The 22,433-nt window shown below is 55.7% G+C and overlaps 1 gene segment (V, D, J or C); it reads right to left on the bottom strand.

The window, feature by feature from the left end:
* Window positions 1-15,229: 15,229 nt before the first annotated feature.
* LOC309858064 (Ig gamma chain C region-like) overlaps window positions 15,230-22,433 on the bottom strand; it is a 64,883-nt gene continuing 57,679 nt past the window's right edge. The window contains exons 3-6 of the C gene segment in view: window positions 16,588-16,878; window positions 16,256-16,312; window positions 15,819-16,142; window positions 15,230-15,707 (exon numbers count right to left, since the gene is read on the bottom strand).

Raw genomic sequence — 22,433 nt, 5'->3', positions numbered from 1 at the left:
TCTATATAAAAATATAAGTGTGAAAAAGAACAAGTTAAAAAACTACTATGAAATATGTTATATTAAACACCTATTTGAGGGGCACCTGGGTGGCTCAGTGGGTTAAAGCCTCTGCCTTCGGCTCAGGTCATGGTCCCAGGGTCCTGGGATCGAGCCCCGCATCGAGCTCTCTGCTCTGCAGGGAACCTGCTTCCTCCTCTCTCTCTCTCTGCCTGCCTCTCTGCCTACTTGTGATCTCTGTCTGTCAAATAAATAAATAAATAAATAAATAAATAAATAAAATCTTTAAAAAAAGAAACAACCCTCCCCCATCTATTTGAAATGAGAAAAAGGTAAGAAGAAAAAAACAGGGAAGAAACCTAGGGAAAGAATAAAAGAAAAAGAAAGCATTGTATCTGAAAAATACATAAGCAATAAGGCATTGCCTGGAGCTAAACATACTATTTTCCCCTGGTGTTATGGTTTTACAGTTTTATGGAGGCCGTAGAGTTGGCGTCTTCTTGTTCTTCCAGCCTGTCTTCAGGAGGGTGGCTGCTGTGGTATTTCTCAGACAACCCATTTCAGCAGAGTTATCTTGGCCGCCCCCAACCCTGCATCGGGGAGCTGGGCTCTGTGGAAACCTGTTTTTTGAGCTTTTGTTCTCTGGTGGTTTTCCATGCCTATTCTGAGGCTCAGAACAAAACAAAACAAAAATGGCCACACCCAGGCCTCTCTGGCAGAACAGAGAAATCGCATTCCGCTCTTCACCGAACCTCCAGAACACATAGTCCCCGTTTTTGTAACTGTTGCTGAAAACAGCCTCCCAGAAGTGGTGTGCCTCCAGAGCAATCTTCTCAGCAGCTGACCCACGAGCCCAGCTTGTCTCTGCCTTCTGTGCTTCCAAATCTACAAGGAGTCCTGGTTCTTGGGTGTGCCCCGCAGCTCCTGGATCCTGCTTGAGTGCTGTGATCAAGCCGTGCCTGGCTGTTACCACTCTGCGAGTCATTGCCCGGTCCCCCCGCCTGGAACGCTTTCATGCGCAGGCGTTATATAACTTTCCAGGGGTCAATGTAGGGCCGATCCCTCTCCCTTCTGTTTATCTTCTGATATCTGCCCACAGAGTCATGACTCCTGCCTTCCTGCCTTAGCATGGTGGGGTTTTTCTGCTTTTAGAGACCCAGATATCTATTCTTTTTTAATTTAATTTTTATTTTTTTATAAACATATAATATATTTTTATCCCCAGGGGTACAGGTCTGTGAATCACCTGGTTTACACACTTCACAGCACTCACCAAAGCACATACCCTCCCCAGTGTCCATAACCCCACCCCCCTTCTCCCAACCGCCCTCCCCCCAGCAACCCTAAGTTTATTTTGTGAGATTAAGAGTCACTTATGGTTTATCTCCCTCCCAATCCCATCTTGTTTCATTGATTCTTCTCCTACCCACTCAAGCCCCCATGTTGCATCTCCACTTCCTCATATCAGGGAGATCATATGATAGTTGTCTGTCTCTGCTTGACTTATTTCGCTAAGCATGATATGCTCTAGTTCCATCCATGTTGTCCCAAATGGCAAGATTTCATTTCTTTTGATGGCTACATAGTATTCCATTGTGTATATATACCACTTCTTCTTGATCCATTCATCTGTTGATGGACATCTAGGTTCTTTCCATAGTTTGGCTATTGTGGACATTGCTGCTATAAACATTCGGGTGCACGTGCCCCTTCGGATCACTATGTTTGTATCTTTAGGGTAAAAACCCAGTAGTGCAATTGCTGGTCATAGGGCACTTCTATTTTCAACATATTGAGGAACCTCCATGCTGTTTTCCAGAGTGGTTGCACCAGCTTGCATTCCCACCAACAGTGTAGGAGGGTTGCCCTTTCTCCACATCCTCACCAGCATCTGTCATTTCCTGACTTGTTGATCTTAGCCATTCTGACTGGTGTGAGGTGATATCTCATTGTGGTTTTGATTTGTATTTCCCTGATGCCGAGTCATATGGAGCACTTTTTCATGTGTCTGTTGGCCATCTGGATGTCTTCTTTGCAGAAATGTCTGTTCATGTCCTCTGCCCATTTCTTGATTGGATTATTTGTTCTTTGGGTGTTGAGTTTGCTAAGTTCTTTATAGATTCTGGACACTAGTCCTTTATCTGAAATGTCATTTGCAAATATCTTCTCCCATTCTGTCAGTTGTCTTTTGGTTTTGTTGACTGTTTCCTTTGCTGTGCAAAAGCTTTTGATTTTGATAAAATCCCAATAGTTCATTTTTGCCCTTGCTTCCCTTGCCTTTGGTGATGTTCCTACGAAGATGTTGCTGTGGCTGAGGTCAAAGAGGTTGCTGCCTGTGTTCTCCTCAAGGATTTTGATGGATTCCTTTCGCACATTGAGGTTCTTCATCCATTTTGAGTCTATTTTCACGTGTGGTGTAAGGAAATGGTCCAAATTCATTTTTCTGCATGTGGCTGTCCAATTTTCCCAACACCATTTATTGAAGAGGCTGTCTTTTTTCCATTGGACATTCTTTCCTGCTTTGTGGAAGATTAGTTGACCATAGAGTTGAGGGTCTATTTCTGGGCTCTCTATTCTGTTCCATTGATCCATGTGTCTGTTTTTGTGCCAGTACCATGCTGTCTTGATGATGACAGCTTTGTAATAGAGCTTGAAGTGCAGAATTGTGATGCCACCAAGTTTGGCTTTTTTGCTTTTTCAATATTCCTTTGGCTATTCGAGGTCTTTTCTGGTTCCATATAAATTTTAGGATTATTTGTTCCATTTCTTTGAAAAAGATGGATGTTACTTTGATAGGAATTGCATTAAATGTATAGATTGCTTTAGGTAGCATAGACATTTTCACAATGTTTATTCTTCCAATCCAGGCGCATGGAACATTTTTCCATTTCTTTGTGTCTTCCTCAATTTCTTTCATGAGTACTTTATAGTTTTCTGGGTATAGATTCTTTGCCTCTTTGGTTAGGTTTATTCCTAGGTATCTTATGGTTTTGAGTGCAATTGTAAGTGGGATTGACTCCTTAATTTCTCTATCTCCTGTCTTTTTGTTGGTATAGAGAAATGCAACTGATTTCTGTGCATTGATTTTATAACCTGACACTTTACTAAATTCCTATACAAGTTCTAGCAGTTTTGGAGTGGAGTCTTTTGGGTTTTCCACATATAATATCATATCATCTGCAAAGAGTGATAATTTGACTTCTTCTTTGCCGACTTGGATGCCTTTAATTTCCGTTTGTTGTCTGATTGCTGAGGCTAGGACCTCTAGTACTATGTTGAATAGCAGTGGTGATAATGGACATCCCTGCCGTGTTCCTGACCTTAGCAGAAAAGCTTTCAGTTTTTTTCCATTGAGAATGATATTTGCAGTGGGTTTTTCATAGATGGTTTGGATAATATTGAGGTATGTGCCCTCTATCCCTACACTTTGAAGAGTTTTGATCAGGAAGGGATGCTGTACTTTGTCAAATGCTTTTTCAGCATCTATTGAGAGTATCATATGGTTCTTGTTCTTTCTTTTATTGATGTGTTGTATCACATTGACTGATTTGCGGATGTTGAACCAACCTTGCAGCCATGGAATAAATCCCACTTGGTCGTGGTGAATAATCCTTTTAATGTACTGTTGAATCCAATTGGCTAGTATTTTGGTGAGAATTTTCACATCTGTGTTCATCAAGGATATCGGTCTATAGCTCTCTTTTTTGATGGGATCCTTGTCTGGTTTTGGGATCAAGGTGATGCTGGCCTCATAAAATGAGTTTGGAAGTTTTCCTTCCATTTCTATTTTTTGGAACAGTTTCAGGAGAATAGGAATTAGTTCTTCTTTAAATGTTTGGTAGAATTCCCCTGGGAAGATGTCTGGCCCTGGGCTTTTGTTTGTTTGGAGATTTTTGATGACTGTTTCAATCTCCTTACTGGTTATGGGTCTGTTCAGGCTTTCTACTTCTTCCTGGTTCATTTGTGGTAGTTTATATGTCTCTAGGAATGCATCCATTTCTTCCAGATTGTCAAATTTGTTGGCATAGAGTTGCTCATAGTATGTTCTTATAATATTTTGTATTTCTTTGGTGTTGGTTGTGATCTCTCCTCTTTCATTCATGATTTTATTTATTTGGGTCCTTTCTCTTTTCTTTTTGATAAGTCTGGCCAGGGGTTTATCAATATTATTAATTCTTTTAAAGAACCAGCTCATAGTTTCGTTGATTTTTTCTTTCTTTTTTTTTTTTTTTGGGTTTCTATTCATTGATTTCTGCTCTGATCTTTATGATTTCTATTCTCCTGCTGGGCGGATGTGAGGGCGATCTGGCTGCGACATCTGTCACCCCATTGATCGCCAGGGTTGATTCGGCTGATCTGGCTGGCTAGGCGGGTGTCCCCTTCCTCCCTCACCGCTCCATGTGCGTCCCTCCCGAAGCTGCGCGCTCGGTCGAAGAGGACGACCTTCCCCGATAGAGGAGAGGACCGTTCTTCGGTCAAGGGTATACGAGTAGCTGCGCTCCCCTGCTAGAACCTCCAAACAAGCTTTCCTGCTGGGCTTAGGGTTCCTTTCTTGTTCTTTCTCCAGCTCCTTTAGGTGTAGGGTTATGTTGTGTACCTGAGACCTTTCTTGTTTCTTGAGAAAGGCTTGTACCGCTATATATGTTCCTGTCAGGACTGCCTTTGTTGTGTCCCACAGATTTTGAACAGTTGTGTTTTCATTATCATTTGTTTCCATGATTTTTTTCAATTCTTCTTTAATTTCCCGGTTGACCCATGCTGTAGTCTCCACGTACTTGGGTTCTTTCCAAATTTCTTCTTTGTTTGGGTTCTAGCTTCAGAGCATTGTGGTCTGAAAATATGCAGGGAATGATCCCATACTTTTGATACTGGTTGAGTCCTGATTTAGGACGCAGGATGTGATCTATTCTGGAGAATGTTCCATGTGCACTAGGGAAGAATGTGTATTCTGTTGCTTTGGGATGAAATGTTCTGAATATATGTGTGATGTCCATCTGGTCCAGAGTGTCATTTAAGGCCTTTATTTCCTTGTTGATCTTTTGCTTGGATGATCTGTCCATTTCAGTGAGGGGAGTGTTAAAGTCCCCTACTATTATTGTATTATTGTTGATGTGTTTCTTTGATTTTGTTATTAATTGGTTTATATAGTTGGCTGCTCCCACGTTGGGTGCATAGATATTTAAAATTGTTAGATCTTCTTGTTGGACAGACCCTTTGAGTATGATATAGTGTCCTTCCTCATCTCTTATTATAGTCTTTGGCTTAAAATCTAATTGATCTGATATAAGGATTGCTACCCCAGCTTTCCTCTGATGTTCATTAGCATGGTAAATTCTTTTCCACTCCCTCACTTTAAATCGGGAGGTGTCTTCGGGCTTAAAATGAGTTTCTTGGAGGCAACATATAGATGGGTTTTGTTTTTCTATCCATTCTGATACCCTGTGTCTTTTGATTGGGGCATTTAGCCCATTAACAGTCAGGCTAACTATTGAGAGATATGAATTTAGTGCCATCGTATTGCCTGTAAGGTGACTGTTACTGTATATTGTCTCTGTTCCTTTCTGATCTACCACTTGTAGGCTCTCTCTTTGCTTAGAGGACCCTTTTCAATATTTCCTGTAGAGCTGGTTTGGTGCTTACAAATTCTTTCAGTTTTTGTTTGTTCTGGAAGCTTTTAATCTCTCCTTCTATTTTCAATGATAGCCTAGCTGGATATAGTATTCTTGGCTGCATGTTTTTCTCGTTTAGTGCTCTGAAAATATCATGCCAGCTCTTTCTGGCCTGTCAGGTCTCTGTGGATAAGTCAGCTGCCAATCTAATATTTTTACCATTGTATGTTACAGACTTCTTTTCCTGGGCTGCTTTCAGCATTTTCTCTTTGTAAATTTTACTATTAGGTGACGAGGTGTGGACCTATTCTTATTGATTCTGAGGGGCATTCTCTGCACCTCCTGAATTTTGATGCTTGTTCCCTTTGCCATATTGGGGAAATTCTCCCCAATAATTCTCTCCAGTATACCTTCTGCTCCCCTCTCTCTTTCTTCTTCTTCTGGAATCCCAATTATTCTAATGTTGTTTCGTCTTATGGTATCACTTATCCCTCGAATTATCCCCTCGTGGTCCAGTAGCTGTTTGTCCCTCTTTTGCTCAGCTTCTTTATTCTCTGTCATTTGGTCTTCTATATCACTAATTCTTTCTTCTGCCTCATTTATCCTAGCAGTGAGAACCTCCACTTTTGATTGCACCTCATTTATAGCTTTTTTGATTTCAACTTGGTTAGATTTTAGTTCTCTTATTTCTTCAGAAAGGGCTTTTATATCTCCCGAGAGCGTTTATTTAATATCTTCCATGCCTTTTTCGAGCCTGGCTAGAACCTTGAGAATTGTCATTCTGAACTCTAGATCTGACATATTACCAATGTCTGTATTGATTAGGTCCCTAGCCTTTGGTACTGCCTCTTGTTCTTTATTTTGTGCTGAGTTTTCCAGCCTTGTCATTTTGTCCAGATGAGAGTACATGAAGGAGCAGGAAAAAAACTAAAAGGGTGGGAACAACCCCAGGAAAATATGCTCTAACCAAATCAGAAGAGATCCCAAATTGTGAGGGGGGAGAAAGGGGATAAAAAGAGGTTCAGAAAGAAAAAAAAAAAAAAAGAAAAGAAACAATTAAAAGAAGAAAATGAATAAGGAAATAATATAAACATGAAAAAAATATATTAGATAAACTAATTAAAAATCGTTAAAAAATCAAAGGATAAAAGTTAATAAAAATTTTAGCAGAAGAAGAGAAAAAAATTAAAAAAGAAAAAAAAATTAAATTAACTGTAAGACTAAAAAAAAATCACAGGGAGAAAGCCGTGAGTTCCGTGCTTTGCTTTCTCCTCCTCTGGAATTCTGCTGCTCTCCTTGGTATTGAAACCGCACTCCTTGGTAGGTGAACTTGGTCTCGGCTGGATTTCTTGTTGATCTTCTGGGGGAGGGGCCTGGTGTAGTGATTCTCAAGTGTCTTTGCCCCAGGCAGAATTGCACCGCCCTTATCAGGGGCTGGGCTGAGTAATCCGCTGGGGTTTGCTTTCAGAAGCTTTTGTTCCCTGAGCGCTTTCAGTAGAGTTCCGGAGGACGGGAATACAAATGGCGGCCTCCTGGTCTTCAGCCCGGCCCAGAGGAGCTGAGAGCCTAGGGCCCCACTCCTCAGTGCGCCCTCAGAGAACAGCGCCCAGTTACTCCCGTCTGCCTGACCTCTGGCCGCGCTCTGAGCTCACCGAGCCTGCGACCGGTTCAAGGTCACCCCGAGCTGTGAGCTTACTGTCGGCTCTGTCTCTGCAGCCGGCTTTCCCGTTCCAATACCTGCAAGCTCTGTGACACTCAGACACCCCCGATCCTTCTGTGACCCTGCGGGACCTGAGGCCACGCTGACCCCGGTTTAGCCTCTGGAGCGATGTCCCTCAGCGGAACAGACTTTTAAAAGTCCTGATTTTGTGCTTTGTTGCTCCGCCGCTTGCCGGGAGCCGGCCCCTCCCCCTGGGGTCTATCTTCCCGTCGCTTTGGATTCACTTCTCCACCGGTCCTACCTTTCAGAAAGTGGTTGTTTTTCTGTTTCCAGAATTGCTGTTCTTCTTCTGTTTGATCTGCGGATGGATTTTCAGGTGTTTGCAAACTTTAGATAAGCTATCTAGCTGATCTCCTGCTAGCTGAAGTAGTCTCAGCCTGCTACTCCTCCCCAGATATCTATTCTTACACCTCAAGCTGACTTCACGGGTGTCATGATGGTTTGGTAGATATCCAGCTAAATTCAAGAGACTGGTTGAAATGGAGTCCTCTATTTCTCTGCCATCTTGCCCCCTTTCCTACAGTGGGTCTCTATCTCTTACCTCCCATATCCCTCCTCTTGGTTCTTTTGCTGTGGGTCTCAATCTCCTACCTGTCTTCTGTCTCTTCTTGGGTCTATTACTATGGGTCTTTCTTTCCTGTGTTCTCTCTCCTTTGGATTCTGTTACTGTGGTTCTCTATTTCTTATCTCCCTTCTGTCTCTTCTAGGTGCTGTTACTGTGGGTCTCTCTCTCTTAACTCCCATTTCTCTCCTCTTTGTTCCTTTACTGTGGGTCTCTTTCTCTTACCTGTATTCTGTCTCCTCTAGGTGTTGTAACTGTGTGCTTCTATCTCCTGCTTGTCTTCTATCTTCTCTTGGTTCTGTTACTATCGGTTCCTCCCTACCTTTTACTTCTCATCTGTGTCCTCTATATTCTGTTACTGTGGGTCTCTATCTTTTACTTGTCTTCTGTCTACTCTAGGTTCTGTTAGTGTGAGTCTGTATCTCTTACCTTTGCTGTGCGTCCTCTTAGTTTTGTTACTGTGTGTCTCTGTGTCTTATATCTCATCTGTTTTCTCTAGTTTCTTTTATTCTTGAGAATTCTGTCTCATAGTCTCTGAAAATTGTCAAATTCAAAGCACCTCTATGCTGGTTGGCTGACCTGGGTCCTGGGGTTGGGTGACCAGGCCAGGGGGCCTCAGAGACAACCAGGTCCACATGTCCAGATGACTCATGTGTCAGCATATTTGGCTGCTATGTCAGTGACCACAGGCATACAGACAAGGGACTTTGTGTCTCAGAGGTCTGGAAGCTGGAGATCCCCTATCAGGTTCATTCAAACATAGTGTCCTTGGAGGCCTGCTTCCCAGCTCATGGACTGTATCTTCCTTCTGCTTCTTCTCATGGTGGGAGTGGCAAGGGAGCTCCCTTTTTCATAAGGGCACTCATCCCATTTTTGGGACTGAACCCTTATGACCCCAGGTCACTGAAAGCCTCACCTCCTAACACCATCATGCTTAGGGTTAGGATTTCAAACACAAATTTTGGGATACAAACCTTCAGTCCATCCGTCCTTCCCTCATCCCAACACTGATGATTCTGTAACTTGGGCCCGTGGATGTCACACTTGGTATGCAAGGGTCAGGTGGACAGATGGTTCCCTCCAAGTGAGGGAGGAGGGTGGGACCAGCTGGGTCCCAGGAGCCTGCTGGTAGGGGTGTCCATGTGTGGGATGCAGTTAGAGGTGTGGGCATGGGAATAGGAGAAGCTGACAGGTGTGTGTTTGAGTTGATGCTTAGGGTAGAGAGCTTCTAGGAGGTCAGGAGGCAGTAGAAGGTTCACCTCAGGTCTCACATTGGTGCAACCTGAGGAGCCTAAGGGCTCATGGGCTTCAGGAAGTTTGTGAGGGTTGTATGGGGGGCTGTGACTGTCCCCAAAGGCAGGGATCGGATCAGGAGGTTGTTCTGCTGCCCCTCCAAGACGTAGTGTGGACAGTGCCTGAGCACTGGGGTCAGAAGACATGGTGCAAACTCTGGCACCCTCCCCGCAGGCAGGGGCGGAGGCTCTCCAAACTGCAGTTTCTTCCAGGTAAGACAGTTGACCGTGGCCCCAGCTCTTGCATTGTGAGCACGGAGCGAGAGGAGGTCCGAGTGACCGTCGGTCTCCCGCGCTCACCCAGCCAGGCTATTCAAGCAGACAGCATCCTACCTGCGCAGGGAAATCAGTACACTTCAGGGAGAGGACGTGGTCCTCCGTAATGTGGGTGGGCCTCATCCAAGCAGTCAAGGGACTGAAGAACAAAGCCCGAGGGTTCCTGGAGAAGAAGGAGTTCTGCCCCAAGACTGCAGTGTTAGCTCCTGCCTGAGATTCCAGGCTGCTGGGCGGCCCTGCAGGTTCCAGATGTGCTGGTTGACGCCCACAGGCAATGAGCCAGTTCCTGGAAAGGAGTCCCTCTAGGTCGATGCGTGTGCCTCTAGCTTAGTTCAGCTGCACTTGTAGGGTCGTGTCTCTATGCCTCACCTCTCTTCTCCTTCCTCCCAGTTCTGTTACTCTGGGTCTCTATCTCCTACCTCTCATCCACCTTCTATTGGTTCCATGTTGTAGGACAATATCGGAAGGTCACAGGTGGGAGCCTCAGTGGCTGGTGGGAGGTAGTTTTCACCGAGTCGGCATTCTAGCCCTGAGGGTGAGGGCATAGTTGCGCCAAGGGCCTGGTGCTCATCCAGGAGGGCACGGGGTCCCCAGTTGTGGGAGATGCTGGCATTGCCACGTGAGGCAGGTGGGATGGAGGCTGACCTGTGGTCCAGGAGATGGGGGTGGGGGTAGCCCTGGGACCGAGAGGAAGAGGGGGCTGGGCAGCCTGTGTGGCCCATTGGCCAACTGGCTTCTAGGTAGAAATGTAGGGTGAAGGGGACAGAGGGTGTGGTACTGAGGGTCCTGAGGCACTGAGGGCATTAGCCTGGAGGCTCCAGGGTCCTGAGGGTTGGAATGTTCTGGACACCTGCTTTCTGTCCTGTGGGCAACCTAAATCACGTCCCCCAAATTCAAGTCTTTTTTTTTTTTTTCTTCTGAGAACTTTTTATCCTCCTGGTGACTTTTAGGCTTCACCATCTTTGCCACTTTCAAACACACAACACAGTGTCACGTATAATTACTGTGCTATACATGAACATCCCCTTGACTGACTGACTTTTATACTGGAAATTTGTACATACCTTGACCATATGCATCCATTTTTGCCCACCCACACCCCCACCCCCCAACCCTGGAACCACCACTATGTTGTATCTGTGAAGTTGTTTTGTTTTTTAAATCTTAATTCCAGATATAAGTGAGATCATTGAGTATTTTCCTTTCTCTGACTTATCTCAGCTAGCGTAATACCCTCAAGGCTAATCAATTGTAAATGGCATGATTTCCTTACTTTTAAAAAAAATTTTATTTATTTTTTTCCGCATAACAGGATTCATTGTTTTTGCACCACACCCAGTGCTCCATGCAATCCGTGCCCTCTATAATACCCACCACCTGGTACCCCGACCTCCCACCCCCCCATCCCAAACTCAAGACTTGAAGCCTTGCTCCAGGACCTTGGCATGTGATGGTATTTAGAGACGGGGACTTTGGAGAGGTGACAGGGAAGAAGGAGGTCATTCATCCAGTCCAGTGTGGCTGACCCCCCGGACGGCCTCTTGTTCTTGTAAGAGCAGATGATGAGGACACAGACATGCACAGAGGGCTGGCCATGTGAGCACAGGGACAGAGGCCCCAGGCGAGGTCTGCGTCTCTCCCGCTGGCGTCCCGGATTGTGAAAACAGAAACGCATGTGGTTGAAGCCGCCAGACGGTGGCTCTTGGTCTGGCCGCCCACGCTGGCTAATACACACCCAACACATGCCTCTTGCTTCTGTCCACGGCCGGCCGGGGCCGGCAGCCCCTCCTGCACCCACCCCAGGTGGCCCCTGGGCCTGCACTGATCCTGGATGCCTTCCTCACCCACCGGGAGTGCCTGGGCTCTGGGGGTCCTGCCCCCCATGGCGGGAGGGAGCCAAAGCACGGTGTGGCCAGGCGGGGATTTCACCAGGAGCATGAACACAGGAAGACTTTCCCCGCACGCTATGGAATTTTTCAGGATATTTTATTGTCGTTAAAGAAAAAGAGAAAAAACAGTAAAGGACATTTCCACGCTCCAGAAATTTCACAAGAAGAAATCAAGCTACCCAAGCTACAGCAGCGTGTGTCCTCTGAGTGACGGGTGTGCGTTCTCTCCCAGGGGCATGGGGGCCCTGCTTCTACTCCCCTGCGAGGTTGTCTCTCCTGTGTCGGGGCTCCGATCGGGCACTCGTTCAACGGCCGGGCGGAGAACCAGGCCTAGGCGTCCGCCTGGGTCGGGCCCCAAGGCCCCGGGCACACTCTCTGGTCGTCTTGTCTCTGCCCCCAGCTGCCCGGAGCAAGCAGGCATTTCTGCCCAGCGTGACTCGGGTCCTGGTCCCAGGAGGGTGCAGGCTGGGCCTGCTGTCCTGGCCTCTCCGCACCTGCCCAGCTCTGTCCACTGCGGCTGCGTCCCACCCGTGTGGGGACCAGGTCACCAGGCCCCTCTGCAGGAGGCCAGTCTGGCTGCCGTCACTCCTTCCCCCGTCCCCGGGGGCTCCTGCAGTGGCCACAGGCCTGGGCCCTCCTCTGCGCATCTCCTCCAGCGGGGAAGGTCTGACTGACCATTCGTGGCACACCGGAAGCCCCTCTGTGGGGTGATGGTGGCCCGTGGGCTCCTCAGGATCTGAGACAACATGCCTGCTCTGGACAACATGTCCTGCCTCCTGGAGCCCGGCCTGGACGGGGTTTGCATGGAGGCCGGTCCCTGCCCAGATGGCCGCTGGGACTGCCAGTCCTCTGCGACCTCCAGGATGACCGTGCACGTGACCGCGGGGCTGTGCTGGTGAAGGCCATCCTGCCCTGATGGGTCAGTGTCCACGCGGCCCCCGCAGTAACTTGGTGGCTGCCAAGGAGGGGTGGGCAGTGTCCATCACTCAGATTGGGGGCGCAGCCTGCCGTCCGGTGGGGTCTCCAAACGGGGCGTCAGGGGCAGGGTGCAGCCCACGGTGCCCGGCAACCCTGAGGGTGGAGGTCGGGTCCAGGGCGGCTGTGAGGTCGGAGGGTGGCGCGCTGGGAGGTCAGAGGGGCAGGCCTGGCAGCAGGCCAAGCGGCACGAACCGATGCAGCCGGTTCCCGTGGGGTGTCGAGGGCGGCCCTGGACACCCGCTACGGGGACCGGCCCTAGGCCCCCTGGCCGATCATGTTCCTGTAGTCGGGGACGATCGTGTGCTTCAGCTGCACCACCGAGGAGAAGATCCACTTCACCTGCAGCGGGCGGGGGAGGGCGTGAGCGTGGCCGGGACCCCCGGGGACCGCCCACCGCCGCCCGCGGGAGCTGGGCCCCACCCCCGGGACCACTAGGGGGCTGGGGGTCCTGGTGGGGACGGCATGCGGACAGCGAGGGGACAGTGTGGGGACAGTGTGAGGACAGTGTGGGGACAGCCACTGGACGGTGTGCGGACAGTGAGGAAACAGGGTGGGGACAGTGAGGGGCAGTGAAGGGACACCGAGGGGACAGCAAGGGAACAATGCGGGGACAACATGGGGACAGCTGGGGACAGCGCTGACAGTGATGGGACAGCATGGCGTCATCATGGGGACAGTGTGGGGACAGCGAGGGGACAGTGTGGGGACAGCGAGGGGACAGTATGGGGACAGTGGTCCATCGTGTGGGGACAGTCTGAGGACAGTGTGGGGACAGCATGGGGATGTGAAGGGACTGCATGTGGACAGTGAGGGACATGTGGGGTCAGTGTGGAGACAGTAAGGGGACAGGGAGGATAGAGTGTGAGGTCAGCGTAGGGACTGTATAGGGATTGCAAGGGGACATGTAGTGGACAGTGTGAAGACAGCTTGGGGACAGCATAGGGACAGCATGGAGTCAACGTGGGGACAGGGTGGGGCCACTTTTGGGTCAGTGAGGGGATAGCGAGTGGACAGTGTGGGGACAACGTGGGAACAGTGTGAGGACAACACGGGGACAGTGTGTGTCAGTGAGGGAACAGTGTGAGGACAGCATGGGGACAGCACGGGGACATCAGGGGGGCAGCACAGAGATAGGCTGGGGTAGGCTGGGGACAGTGTGTGGACAGTGCTTGGACAACATGAGGTCACTGTGAGGAAAGTGTGGGGACAGTGTGTGGACAGCATGTGCACAGCATGTGGACAGATGGGGCAGCGGGTGGATAGTGTGGGGACAGCACGGGGACAGCAGGCTGCGGTGAGGGGACGTGTGGGGACGCCCACCTTAAAGAGGGTGACAGTGGCGCTGTAGCACACGCTGAGCAGGAAGAGGGTGATGAAGATGGAGATGGTGGTCCACAGCCCGTCCAGCTCCCCATCCTGGTCCTCGGCACAGCTGTCGTCCAGGAGCAGCTCTGCACAGGAAGGGGGCGGTCAGTGTCGTGCCTGCCCCGGGGGTGATTCCCTGGAGGACAGTCACAGCCCTCTGCCACCTCAGGCGCCAGCCTTAGCACTCCCGGCTCTCCAGCTTGGGTCTGGTCCTTGGGGGACCCCCTCCCTCTCTGCTCTGCTCTGTGCTGGGACCCTCCTGGGGGAAGGCGCCCTGACCGGCACATGTCCTCTTCCCCTGGGGGCCAGGTCCAGAAGGTGGGGGGAGGTTGGAGAGCCCAGGGAAGGGCTGGTCAGTGTCGGGGAGTGTCCGAGAGAAGGAGTGGGTGGGAGCATCAGGACAAGCTGGGTGTGGGGTTTTGTGGATGTTGGGAGGGGTGCAGTGCCCTGGGGGGGCAGGTCAGTGTGGTCAGTGTGTGGATGAGCTGCTGAGAAGCCGACGGGTGCTGGAGGGGGTGTGGATCCGGCTGGCGTCCATGGTGAGGGTTCCCAAGGCCGGCTCTGGTCTGGGCCCATGCAGGTTGGCCCGTGTGAGGCCTCTGTGTGTACGTGCATGTTGGTGTGTGTGCACATGCATGTCTGTAGTGCACACGAGCGTGCATGCTGGTGAGTGTGTGCACACGCGTGTCTGTGGTGCACACGAGCGTGCATGCCTGTGGGCACAGTGCTCCTGTGCACACACGGGTGTACACATGTGCATATGCACAGGCATGTAAGCATGCAGCAATGCGGGTGTGCACACACGTGTGGCTGTGTGCCACACACACATGTGTGCGTGTGTGATCGCGGGTGCGAAGATGGGGCTGCTCCGTGGGATGGGCTTGTTGTCAGTGGGTCTGGACTCAGCGTCCAGGGGGGCATCTGGGATGGTCCCTTCCATGGCAGCTCAGGGCCACCTGACTCTGCCCCTTTGGGGTTCGAGGTTGAGGGTCCCCACGAGTGGACAGGCCTGGCCCCAGGCAGGACCCCCACACCTAGGAGAGGGCAGGAGCCTGTTTGTGGAGTGCCTGAGGGCAAAATGGGCCCGTCCCCACAGACGGGTGAGGCGCGGCCTCTGTGTTGGCCCGGAGCAACCACGCAGAGTCTCGGGAGGCCCAGGGGCCCAGGGCCGGAGGACAGGCCAGCGTCCCCCAGAACCCGGGCTGGTACAGAAGTGGGAAAGAGTGTGCGCTCGTTCCCCCGAGGGCTCCGGAGGGGCTTCTGGGATCCCTGAGCACACGCTGCAGCCCCGGGTAGCTCCTGGTGGCAGGGAGGGCCCGGAGTGGCGGCCACCTCTGGCAAAGTCCCCTCTCCTGCCTCAGGCGACTCCTGGCCACATGCGGTGGCAGCCTGCACAGACCTGCCCACTCGGAGTCCCGGCCCCCGTGGGACCCGCTCTCTCCCACCCACGGTGACCCCTTGGCCTCGGGGCCGGGCTGTCCCTGCCGCCCAGAGGCCCGTGTGTCCTGAGCTCTGCCTCGGAAAGAACCATGACAGTGTCGCTGGGTCCCAGGGCAGTGCTGGGTGCTTTATTTCACGCAGGGGCGCCTGCCCGGGAGGTACGTACACAGGGGTGGGGGCTCCGGCGTCCTCGTGGGACTCCAAGAGCCTGTGGGTGGGGGGCTTGCTGCGGGGCCGGGCGTGCTGCTCATTTACCCAGAGACTGGGAGATGGACTTCTGCGTGTGATGGTTGTGTAGGGCTTCATGCAGCACCGCGCACGTGAAGGTGTCTCCCCGCTGCCAGTGCGCCTTGTCCACGGAGAGCTTGCTGTAGAGGAAGTAGCTGCCGTCCGCATCCAGCTGGGGCGGGGTTGTTCGGACACTGGCCTCTGGTAACTGTCGGCCGTTGCTCTGCCACTCCACATCGATGTCAGCTGGGTAGAAGTCTTTGACCAGGCAGGTCACACTGACGGTGTTGCTGCTCATCTCGTCCCGGGGTGGGGGCAGGACATACACACTGGGCTGATGGGGTTCCCCTGTGGGGCCAGAGGTCAGCACAGATGGTCACTCGGAGCGTGGAGGGCTGTGCTTGGTCTGCAAGGCCCCCTCTTTGAGCCTCCCTGCACCCCAGCCCCGCTGCTGCTCACCTCTGGCCTTGGAGATGGTCCTCTCAATGGGGGATGGGAGAGCTTTGTTGTTGACCTTGCACTTGAAGACCTTCCCCTTGAGCCAGTCCTGGTGCTGGATGGGGAGGACACTGACCACACGGAAGGTGCTGTTGAACTGCTGCTCACGCGAATTCGTCTTGGCCGCGTGCACCTCCTGGTTGTCCACGAACCAGCTGATCTGGACCTCAGGGTCTTCCAGGTCCACCACCATGCATGTGACCTCGGGGGTTCGGGAAATGGAGAGGGTGTCCCTGGGTTTCGGGGGGAACATGAAGACTGAAGGTCCTCCGAGCATATCACATGCTAGTGAGGGAGACAGAGCACAGGGGTCAGATCGTGGGTGGCCTTCCTCTCGAACATCCATTGCCCTCACCAGGCCTTCTGCTTGGGGTGCAGGGAAAGGCCTGCTTACTCACCTGGAGGTTGGGGACATTTTTGGCATGGGTCAGATTCAGGAGGTCCTCTTTGGGTCACTGCAGAGAGAGCAGACGGGGCATTACTGGGTGTCTGGGCTGGGCACAGGTTGGGGTGGGTACAGGTGATGGCCAAGTCTTGGCCGGTTCCCAGACCAGGGACTGGAGTGGGGGGTGAACCACTGGACGCCAACACCCAGAGGGTCTCCTCCCTGAAGTGGGACGCCTGCAGGTGAGGCAGCCAGTGGGGCCTCCCCTGAGCCCTGGGGTCCAGGCTGGCCAGGAGACCGGGCCTGGGTCCCAGTGGACACCCTCCCTGAGTCCCATTCTCTCACCTCTCTTGTCCACCTTGGTGTTACTGGCTGGGTGGGCCACGGTGCAGATGAAGGTGTCGCTGGGCCACCTGCTGGAGGGCACGGTCACCATGCTGCTGAGAGAGTAGAGGCCCGAGGACTGCAGGACAGATGGGAAGGTGTGCACACCGCTGGTCAAGGAGCCGGAGTTCCAGGACACAGTGACAGGCTCAGGGAAGTAGCCGGACACCAGGCAGCCCAGGGCCACTGTGGATCCGGAGGTGGCCCCGCAGCTGGGGGCCAGTGGGAAAACCGATGGGGCCGTGGTGGAAGCTGCAAGAGAGGAGGTTGTGTGACCGCCAGGGTCTCACCCCAGCGACGGTCAGGGCAGGACAGCAGGTGCCCAGGTGTGGGGCGTCCAGGGCCCAGCACCCATGTGCTTCCTGGACGTCTGCAGACCAGCCGCCTGGCCTGGCTCTCTGCGGCCACAGGTGCTGGACTCATCGGCCTGGTCAGGGCCCGGTGACCACCTGGGTCAGAGTCTCCTGGGCCTCTGGCCCGGGGTCCCCACTCAGGCTTCCTCTGGGAGTCCGGCCTGACCAAGCCTGTCTGAGCCCTGACCTGGGGCCCCTGCTCGCAGCTCGCTCCTGCTGGCCCCCTGAGCCCACTGCCCTGCTGTCCCCACCGGATTGTGCCTTGGACCAGCGGAAACGTCCACGCACCGCCCCTGTCCCTCCAGGCCCCACGTCTTCTGGGTCGGCTCTGCAGCCCAAGAGCCGGGCCCCGGGCCCCGTCCCTGCCCCGAACCCACCGGACCCTCCTCAGGCCTCCGTGGCATGGCCTCCCGAGTTCACGGAGGTCAGCCCAGCCAGGGTCCCTGGGCCAACCCGCTCTGGGGCCTGTCCAGCCCCTTGCTGTCCACGGAGTGCTTCAGCCGACATTGTCCCGAGCCTGCTGCCGCTCAGCATGGAGGGTCCTCTCCCTGGCCGTCCTGGCTGTCCTCTCCTGGGTGGGACCAGCCCCTCAGAGCATCTCAGAGCCCTGGTCCCAGCCAGGCCTCTCCCCTCTGGCCCTGCTCCCGCCCACACCCCGGCTGGCTGCCCTGCGTCAAGCTCCGCTCGGGCCCCATGCTCTCACCTCCACTGGGTCCGCTGCGCCGGGCCTCCCCACCGGGTGTGACATGTCCACCTCCTCTGCACCTCGTCCCCTCGAGCCGCAAGCACGGCTCCCACCCCGGGACCAAAGAACGGGTTCCCCTCGTCCCCTCAAAGGTGCCACCCCGGGCCTTCCTCCCAGAGACCTTCCCACCTTGGCCATACTTTCCACCCTACCTTGTCCCCCGGGCCCATTGTGCCGGGGCCACTGTCCCCGAGGGCAGGGATGCTCCGCAGGCTCTTGCCCTCGGAGTCTCTGTATGTTGCCGCTGACGGTGCCCGGCAGCCCAGAGCTCCGCCCGGGAGTCCTGCCTTCCACCCCGGGGATCCCCGGGCAGCCCCTGCCCCTCCGCTCTCCCCCTGCCCCTGCTCACCTGCACAAGCACCGACAGCTCCCCTGACCCCTGGGACAGCCCACAGCCCCTCCTGCTCTCCCCCTGCCCCTGCTCCTCTGCACAAGCGCTCCTTGCTCCCCTGAGCCCCTAGGGCAACCCTCTGCCCTTCTAGCTCTCCCCCTGCCCCTCCTCACCCGCACAGGCTCTGTCTGCTCCCTTGAGCCCCTGGGACAGCCCCCTGGCCCCTCCTGCTCTCCCCCTGCCCCTGCTCACCTGCACAAGCACCTACAACTCCCCTGACCCCGGGGACAGCCCTGCCCCTCCTGCTCTCCCCCTGCCCCTGCTCACCTGCACAAGCACCTACAACTCCCCTGACCCCTGGGACAGCCCTGCCCCTCCTGCTCTCCCCCTGCCCCTGCTCATGCATAAGCGCTGATAGCTCCCCGGAGCCCCTGGGGGCAAATCCTGGCCCCTCCTGCTCTCCCCCTACCCCTGCTAACCTGCATAAGCACTGACAGCTCCCCTGAGCCCCTAGGGCAACCCTCTGCCCTTCTAGCTCTCCCCCTGCCCCTGCTCACCCGCACAGGCTCTGTCTGCTCCCTTGAGCCCCTGGGACAGCCCCCGGGCCCCTCCTGCTCTCCCCCTGCCCCGGCTCACCTGCACAAGCACCGACAGCTCCCCTGACCCCTGGGACAGCCCCCTGCCCCTCCTGGTCTCCCCCTGCCACTGCTCACCTGCACAAGCTCTCCCAGCTCCCCGGAACCCCTGGGGCAGCCCCCTGACCCTCCTGCTCTCCCCCTGCCCCTGCTCACCTGTACAAGCTCTGCCAGCTACCCTGAGCCCCTGGGGCAGCCCCCTGCCCCTCCTGCTCTCCCCCTGCCCCTGCTCACCTGCACAAGCACCGACAGCTCCTCTGAGCCCCTGGGATAGCCTACAGCCCCTCCTGCTCTCCCCCTGCCCCTGTTCACCTGCACAAGCGCTCCTTGCTCCCCTGAGCCCCTAGGGCAACCCTCTGCCCTTCTAGCTCTCCCCCTGCCCCTCCTCACCCGCACAGGCTCTGTCTGCTCCCTTGAGCCCCTGGGACAGCCCCCTGGCCCCTCCTGCTCTCCCCCTGCCCCTGCTCACCTGCACAAGCACCGACAGCTCCCCTGACCCCTGGGACAGCCCCTGCCCCTCCTGGTCTCCCCCTGCCCCTGCTCACCTGCACAAGCACGGACAGCTCCTCTGAGCCCCTAGGGCATCCCCCTGCCCTTCTAGCTCTCCCCCTGCTCACCTGCACAAGCTCGGCCTGCTCCCTTGAGCCCGTGGGACAGCCCCTTGGCCCCTCCTGCTCTCCCCCTGCTCCTGCTCACCTGCACAAGCACCCACAGCTCCTCTGTGCCCCTAGGGCAGCCCCTGCCCCTCCTGCTCTCCCCCTGCCCCTGCTCACCTGCACAAGCTCTCCCTGCTCCCCTGAGCCCCTGGGGCAGCCCCTGGCCCTCCGTTCTCCCCCTGCCCCAGCTCTCCTGCACAAGCACCGACAACTCCCCTGACCCCTGGGACAGCCCCCTGGCCCCTCCTGCTCTCCCCCTGCCCCTGCTCACCTGCACAAGCTCGGCCAGCTCCCCTGAGCCCCTGGGGCAGCCCCCTGCCCCTCCTGCTCTCCCCCTGCCCCTGCTCACCTGCACAAGCACCTACAACTCCCCTGACCCCTGGGACAGCCCTGCCCCTCCTGCTCTCCCCCTGCCCCTGCTCCTCTGCACAAGTGCTCCTTGCTCCCCTGAGCCCCTGGGGCAACCCCCTGCCCCTCCTGCTCTTCCCCAGCCCCTGCTCATGCATAAGGGCTGATAGCTCCCCGGAGCCCCTGGGGGCAAATCCTGGCCCCTCCTGCTCTCCCCCTACCCCTGCTAACCTGCATAAGCACCAACAGCTCCCCTGAGCCCCTAGGGCAACCCTCTGCCCTTCTAGCTCTCCCCCTGCCCCTGCTCACCCGCACAGGCTCTGTCTGCTCCCTTGAGCCCCTGGGACAGCCCCCGGGCCCCTCCTGCTCTCCCCCTGCCCCTGCTCACCTGCACAAGCACCAACAGCTCCCCTGACCCCTGGGACAGCCCCCTGCCCCTCCTGCTCTCCCCTTGCCCCTGCTCACCTGCACAAGCACCGACAGCTCCTCTGAGCCCCTGGGACAGCCCACAGCCCCTCCTGCTCTCCCCCTGCCCCTGCTCACCTGCACAAGCACCGACAGCTCCCCTGAGCCCCAGGGGCAACCCCGTGCCCCTCCTGCTCTCCCCCTGCCCCTGCTCACCTGCACAAGCTCTGCCAGCTCCCCTGAGCCCCCGGGGCAGCCCCCTGCCCCTCCTGCTCTCCCGCTACCCCTGCTCACCTGCACAAGCTCTGCCAGCTCCCCTGAGCCCCTGGGGCAACCCCCTGCCCCTCCTGCTCTCCCCCTGCCCCTGCTCCTCTGCACAAGCTCTCCTTGCTCCCCTGAGCCCCTGGGGCAACCCCCTGCCCCTCCTGCTCTTCCCCAGCCCCTGCTCACCTGCATAAGCGCTGATAGCTCCCCGGAGCCCCTGGGGGCAAATCCTGGCCCCTCTTGCTCTCCCCCTGCCCCTGCTCACCTGCATAAGCACTGACAGCTCCCCTGAGCCCCTAGGGCAGCCCCTGCCCCTCCTGCTCTCCCCCTGCCCCTGCTCACCTGCACAAGCTCTGCCAGCTCCCCTGAGCCCCTGGGGCAACCCCCTGCCCCTCCTGCTCTCCTCCTGCCCCTGCTCACCTGCATAAGCACTGACAGCTCCCCTGAGCCCCTAGGGCATCCCCTGCCCCTCCTGCTCTCCCCCTGCCCCTGCTCACCTGCATAAGCACTGACAGCTCCCCTGAGCCCCTGGGGCAAGTCCTGGCCCCTCCTGCTCTCCCCCTGCCCCTGCTCATCTGCACAAGCAAGGACAGCTCTCCTGACCCTGGGGCAGCCCCTGCCCCTCCTGCTCTTCCCCAGCCCCTGCTCACCTGCATAAGCACTGACAGCTCCCTGGAGCCCCTGGGGGCAACTCCTGGCCCCTCCTGCTCTCCCCCTACCCCTGCTCACCTGCATAAGCACCGACAGCTCCCCTGAGCTCCTAGGGCAACCCGCTGCCCTTCTAGCTCTCCCCTGCCCCTGCTCACCTGCACAAGCTCTGCCTGCTCCCTTGAGACCCTGGGACAGCCCCCTGCTCCTCCTGCTCTCCCCCTGCCCCTGCTCACCTGCACAAGCTCTCCTTGCTCCCCTGAGCCCTTGGGGCAGCCCCTGCTCCTCCTGCTCTCCCCTGCCCCTGCTCACCTGCACAGGCTCTCCTGAGCCCCTGGGACACCTCCTGCTTCTGTAACCATCCCAGTTCCTGCTCAGCTGTACCTGCTGTGCTACTGTCCCGTGGACTCTTTGACCACAGCAGCCTTCTGCCGCACATGCCCTGTGATCTCTCACCCAGGTCTGGAGCCCCAGACTTCTGTGTGTCCCTAGTGCTTCCCCTGCCCCTGCTGCCTGTCCCAGACCCTTTAGCCCAGGTTTGGCCTCTGACCCTCCGCCCCTGGGCTCCTGGAGCACGTTGAGCTCCCTGCTCAGCCCCTGTGCTGCCCACTGGGCTCAGAGCACATGGGAGCCATCACCTTACCCTGGGCTCGGAGCACATGGGAGCCCCGGCAGCCCTACCCTCTTGTCCTGCTCTCACCTGCTGCTCATCTGAGGCCACCTAGGGCCCCGTGGACAACACTCCGACCCAGCCCTGGGGCTTGAGTGGGCTCCCTTGGGTGGTCAGGACCACCTGGAGGCCTCTTCCTCCCCGGGGCTGGGCCAGCCCCTCCCTGTGTCCTCCCCTCAGACCCCTCTGCCCATCCTTGCCTCGATCCTGCTGTGACTCAGGATGGCCCAGCCCGGACTCCCAGCACAGGTGGTGAGCGGCAACCCTCAGGCTTCTGCCCATCTCCCGTCACCATCCTTGAAGGGCCCGGTCCTGGCCCCCCTTCGTCTGCGTCTGGTGTGTCCCGCAGCGTAGCGTGGGTGTGCCCCTCCCGTGCCCCTCTCGTCCCTGCCCTGGGTTGGGCCATGGGCCTCGGGCAGCCTGTGCTCACTCCGCGGCTCCTGCCTCCCATGTGGGGTCCCGAGGGCGTGGTCTGTCCTCCGCTCCTGCAGCCGGTTCTGGTGTCGCCCCTCACTCCGTCTGCCCTTGCTCCGTGCAGACCCCACTCCCCGCGGCCGGCGCTGTGCAGGAGCCGCCCTGCAGCCTGGCTCATGCCTGCACCGCCTCTTCTTTGCCACAGCCCAGGCACACGCTGGTCCTTGTGGCTGAGCTCTGTGCCCACAGCCCTGCTTCTTAGCTTCCAGGCGGCCTTGGAAGACTAAGAACAGGATCGAAACCGAGGGGCTTGGCTTGCTTCCTGAAGTTCCCTTTTC

The sequence above is a fragment of the Mustela nivalis genome (genome assembly GCF_964662115.1).
Source record: "Mustela nivalis genome assembly, contig: HAP1_SCAFFOLD_1825, whole genome shotgun sequence".
NCBI lineage: Eukaryota > Metazoa > Chordata > Mammalia > Carnivora > Mustelidae > Mustela > Mustela nivalis.
This window is presented reverse-complemented; position numbering and strand designations above follow the sequence as displayed.